This window comes from Mustela putorius, unplaced genomic scaffold (genome assembly GCF_011764305.1).
Source record: "Mustela putorius furo isolate JIRA1106 unplaced genomic scaffold, ASM1176430v1.1 tig00003834_pilon_pilon_pilon, whole genome shotgun sequence".
NCBI lineage: Eukaryota > Metazoa > Chordata > Mammalia > Carnivora > Mustelidae > Mustela > Mustela putorius.
The window spans coordinates 79,082,743-79,088,536 of record NW_025421987.1 but is presented as its reverse complement, the minus strand read 5'-3'; the positions used below and the strand labels follow the sequence as shown (position 1 = coordinate 79,088,536).

General features: G+C 42.0%; 1 pseudogene; it reads left to right on the top strand.

The window, feature by feature from the left end:
* The first annotated feature begins 679 nt into the window (after window positions 1-679).
* Window positions 680-2,426, top strand: LOC123394323 (annotated as a pseudogene).
* Window positions 2,427-5,794: the final 3,368 nt, after the last annotated feature.

The window sequence follows — 5,794 nt, the reverse complement described above, 5'->3', positions numbered from 1 at the left end:
GCCAGATGTGCTTGAACCTCTGTGACTGAGACTTATAGCTAGAAATACATTTTACACTGTGACTCAGAATACACATACATAGATGTATGTACATGCACACACATAAAACTAAAATATAAATTATCTAAAACAAATTAACTTTTACTAGGAACAGTGTAATTAGATATTTTTGCTATTCCATTTATGCTATTTTGTTCTCTTTCTCTCTCTCTTTTGGGGGGGGAGGGGTGCTGTTTCAATGCACTAAATAGATTTTATTACCTGTGCAGGCATACCTAGTTTTGCACTTTGCTTTCTTGAGCTTTGAAGATACTCCATTTTTTACAAATAGAAGGCTTGTGGCAAACCTGCATTGAGCAAGTCTGTTGGCACTGTTTCCCAACAGCATTTGCCCTCTTCATGTCTGTGTGTCACATTTTGGTAATTCTCCCAATTCTTTAAACATTCTCATTATTATTATATTTGTTATGGCCATCTGTGATCAGTGGTTTTTGATGTTACTATTGTAATTATTTTGTGGTGTCACAAACCACGCCCATGTGAGATGGCAAACTTAATAAATGTTGAGTGTGCTCTGACTGCTCCACAGACTGGCCATTGCCCCCATCACACCCCCTCTTCTCAGGCCTCCCTATTCCCTGAGACACAATACTGAAATGAAGCCAATTAACAACCCACAATGGCCTCTGAGTGTTCAAGTGAAAGGAAGAGTCATACATCTCTCACTTTAAATCAAAAGCTAGAAATGATTCAGCTTCATGAGGAAAGCATGTCGAAAGCCAAGATAAGCCAAAAGTTAGACCTCTGGCACCCAACACTTAGCTTTTATGAATACTAAGAGAAAGTTCCTGAAGGAAATTAAAAGTGTTACTCCAGTGAACATATGAATGATAAGAAAGCAAAACAGCCTTATTGCTGATACGGGGAGAGTCTGAGTGGTCTAGATAGAAGATCAAACCAAATACAACAGTCCCTTAAGCCAAACCCTAATCCAGAGCAAGGCCCTCACTTTCTGCAATTCTGTGAAGGTTGAGAGAAGTGAGGAAGCTGCAGAAGAAAAGTTTGAAGTTAGCATTGGCTGGTTCATGAGGCTGAAGGAAAGAAGCCATTTCCATAATGCAAAAATGCAAGGGGAAGCAGCAGGTGCTAATATAAAAGTAGCAGCAAGTTCTCCTGAAGATCTAGCTGAGATAATTCATGAAGGTGGCCACACCAAACAACAGATTTTCAATGTAGATGAAACAACTTTCTATTGGAAGAAGATGTCCTCTAGGTCCTTCATAGCTAGAGAGGAGAAGTCCATGCCTGGCTTAAGAACATCAAAGGACAGGCTGACTCTCCCATGAGGGACCAATGCAGCTAGTGACTTGAAGTTGAAGCCAGAGCTCAACGACCATTCCAGAAATCCTAGGGCACTTAAGAATTATGCTAAATCCATTCTGCCTCTGCTGTATAAATGGAAAAACAAAACCCGGTAGACAGTGTATCTGTATATAACATGGCTTACTGAATATTTTAAGCCCACTATTGAGGACTACCGCTCAGAAAAAAAAGATGGCTTTCAAAATACTACAGCTCATTGACAATGCACCAGGTCACCCAAGAGCTCTAATGCAGATGTACCATGAGATTAATTTATTTTCACACTTGCTGACACAACATCCTTTCTGTAGCCCATGAAGAAGAATTTGGCTTTCAAATCTTACTACTCAAGAAATAGACTACATAAGGCTACAGTGTCCATGGATGGTGATTCCTCTGACAGATGTGCGCAGAATAAATTAAAAACTTTCTGGGAAGTGTTCACCCTCCTAGATGTTATTAAGAACATTTGTGATCCATGGGAGGAGGTTATTAGCAGAACACTAGCAGAAGTTTGGAAGATGTTACTTTCAACTCTCCTGGATGACTCTGAAGGGTTCAAGACTTGAGTGGAGGAAGTCACTGCAGATGTGGTGAAAATAGCAAGAGAACTGGAATTGAAAGTGAAATCTGAAGGTGGGACTGAATTGCTGCAATCTCATGAGAAACCTTGAACAGATGTGTAGGTACTTCTTATGGACGAGCATAGAAAGTAGTTTCTTGAGATGGAAGCTACTCCTGGTGAAGATGCTGTGACAATGGCAGAAATGACAACAAGGGATTTAGAATATGACATACACTTAGGTGATAGAGCAGCAGCAGGATTCAAGAGCAGGGATTTCAACTCTGAAAGAACTTCTCTTATGGGTAAAATGCCATCAAACACCATTACCTGCTACAGAGAAATCATTTGTAAAAGGCAGAATCAATCAATGTGGCAAACTTTATCATTATCTTATTTTAAGAAATTGCCACAGCTACCCCAACTTTCAACAACCACCACCCTGATCAGTCAGCAGCTAACAACATGAAGGGGAGACCTTCCACCAGCAAAAAGACCATGACTTGCTGAAAACTCAGATGATGGTTAGCATTTTTTTGGTAATAACGTATTTATTAAAAATTTTCAAAAGATTTTATTTATTTATTCATAAGAGACAGACAGAGAGAGACAGAGAGAAGCAGACTCCTCACTGAACAGGCAGCCCGATGTAGAACTCGATCCCAGGACCCCGGGATCATGACCTGAGCCAAAGGCAGATGCTTAACCATCTGAGCCAACCAGGCACCCAATAATGTATTTTTTAATTCAAGTATTTTTTATTTAACTTAAGAGACTATACTATAGTGTGAACACAACTTTTATATGTGTTGGGAAACCAAAAAATTCATTTGATTCACTTTATTGTAATAGTTCAATAATTCGCTTTAATATGGTTATCTGGAACAGGACCTACAATACCTCCAGGGTATGCCTATTGGTTGAGAAACATTGCTCTAGGCTGATCTCCCAGGCAGGACTCCCAGACCACAGAATCAACTGCCTCTGCCCCATAGAGTGAAGCCTATTTCCACTGGTGCAGAAGCTGCTGAATCAGAAGGACCCCTGCCCCCCTCCAACCCCCCCCCCCGCCTCCCCCATCAGATCAGGAAGCTACAACTTAGCTGCTGGCTTCAGAACTAAGCCACCTCCATCCCACACTCACATATCTCGCCTCTAAATTAAAGTTTCACAGGAGTTTATCTGACTGGAGAAGATAAATCTAGAAGCCTAGCAGCAAGGGACCGGAAGCAATGTAGTTTTTAGCTTTCTAGCCTCAGCAATCAGTGAGGGTTTTTAAATGAGAATCAATAGACCCTAGAAAGCAAGCTAATCCTTCCTCAAGGTAGAGGGTACCCATTCCATACTGCAGACATCTCTAGACCTCCAGACTACCTGTTTCCTAGTTTTTACAGTGAGAAACCTTCAGGGTGTTCCTGGGGTCCCTGCAATTCTAGGAATCCAAGAACTCTGACCATGACTCCACTTTTCCCTGGGATGCACTGAGCGCACTAAGGTCAAGTTTCTTAGCGAATCTGAACCAGTCTGACTCTGTAGAAATGGTCAGTAATGAGGCCTGGGTGCTCATCTGATGAATCATGCACACGTGCCTGGGGGTTAATATGTATGTGGTGAAATATTTAGGATTGAACTCTACATTAAACTTGAAAATGGTGGCGGCCCATAAATTTGGTCTTTCAGGGAGTTGCATTCTACATTCGCAAATCATTTGGGAAACATTTGTCAACCACCATTCTGTTTCCAGTATTATTATGGATGCAGCAAGTTCACAGTTAATTAACAGTTAATTAACTAGTGATCTCTGTCCTCAAGAAACTTACAGTCTGATGGAATGATAAACACATAAATCACATTAATGTGTGTGACAAAGGTTAGGACGGGCTCAATCATGGGCTGCTAAGGGAACATAGAGGAGGAAGACTTGCATGAGACTGCGGAATCATGAAGGGATTTAGAGGCAGTGACTGTTTCATTGAGTTCTGAAGGATGAGTAGTCATTCCAGGTAAGGAAGCAGAGGAAAGGGCATGCCAGGGAGAAAAAAGAGCCAGTGCAGTAGCCCAAGTGCCGGAAACAGGGTGAGGAGCATGAGGGCCTAGGGACTGCTCCACATGATTGACTACAAGTCAGATGAGGAAACATGGTGGGAAATGAAGCCCTGTGGAGAGGCAGTTAGGGCCCAGACCGTGCCTGCTCTGCTAAAGAAGTAGCCCCAAAACAAGAATAATGATGTATTTGTACACTGTAGATTTGTCGTCTCTTCTTTGCCATTGTTTCCCGAGATTTCTGGGGTAGAATACAGAAATTGAATGTTTACTCATTTTTTTTTTTATCAAATGTCCTGTTCTCAGCATTGTTAATTCTACTAGGGAGGGGTGGGTGTGGAGGAGCGGGAAGCAAGGTCATATATTTTGATGCAAATACCAGATGCAAATAGGAATGAACATCTGGTAATGGGTCATTTATAACAACACTATTATAGGTGAGTGAATTTTTTTAGGGTATTTCAAGGACTACGTATTTACATAGAGTTTATAAAAATACTCTTAAAAGAGTAATTGACCCATTTGTAATTGTGTCCTTGTTGTCAGTAAGAGGGTTTCTTCATATAAATTCACAGCTGTCACTTACAAAGAAATGCTCTGAGGCTGAACTCTTTTATATGAACATTGTAATTTTAGACTGACTTCTGAGCTCCAAACCACTTAGAAACTTTTTGCCAGCTCTGGAATAGATAGCAAGCAGGGTAATACTCATTTAATTCCTTTGCACAGTCATCTGATGGCTGAATATGAATATGCTTCAGAGATTCTTTTAGGACTAGCTGGGGAATGAAATCAATCATAGTGCATAAATTACAAGAAAAGTGCTGTTGGTATCAATTACCTAAGCTCTGTGAATGTAAGTCGTCTAATTTCCTGTTAAATCAGTAATGTTACCAATCTCACTCTATTATTTTAAATAGGACTGTTAACTGCAGTTGCTAGGAGTGGAATGAGGGCAGACAAATGTGAATAGTAAATGAGTCTCACCAGCTAATAACAAATTGAAGGTGTCAATAACAGGGATATTATAACGTGGCTCTCAGTGCTCCACCCTGATGTCTGCAAAAGAGAATTTGATTCTGTTTCCTTTTTCATTTGTGTCCCTACCCTCTCCCTGAATCCGTTTTGTACACAGCAGATGCCAAGTAGCTGAGGTGTTCCTCTTGCCACAGTGAGTCTCTATCTTCCCCCAAAGATAATGATCCTGAGCGGGTACAGGAAGTCTTGGCTGCACTTTCCCTCGTAATCTACCCACCCGCCCTGCTCACGGCTACATTTCAGTGACTCATAATTTCCAAGTATGATCAGCATGCTAACAGGAAAGATCCAGTCACTGGGCAGAGCAGCCGCCCTAGAGGCTGGCCAAGGCCTATCCAATGACCGCCGGTGGCTGCCACCATTGATGGTGAGACAGAAATACAGACAACGACAGCAACAACAGCACCGAAACCTAGAGTACAAGGACACTGAGTATCAAAGCCCTGCCGTCTGGTTGCTTCCTCAGCACACCACACACCTCCATGACACGCCGACGGAACCGAATGGGGTTGGGGGGAGTGCGGCTTTATTTAGCCTCTAGCTAGTAGTTCCCTTCCTATTCTCCAGAAATAATAAAATTAGCAAATGGCATATCACACTGAGTAGCGTTGCGGGAATCAAACTTGCTGGGATCCAAGTTACAACCAGGGTTTGGACGGACATGGATTCGAGTCCCAGAAATCCCATATGGTATGGTCAGGTCAGGTCTCCTTCTGTGAGGAGACTTCCTCTAAGGTGCACGCTGGCAGTGCCATTCCGCTGGTTCTGACAGGAAACATAACTCCGCCC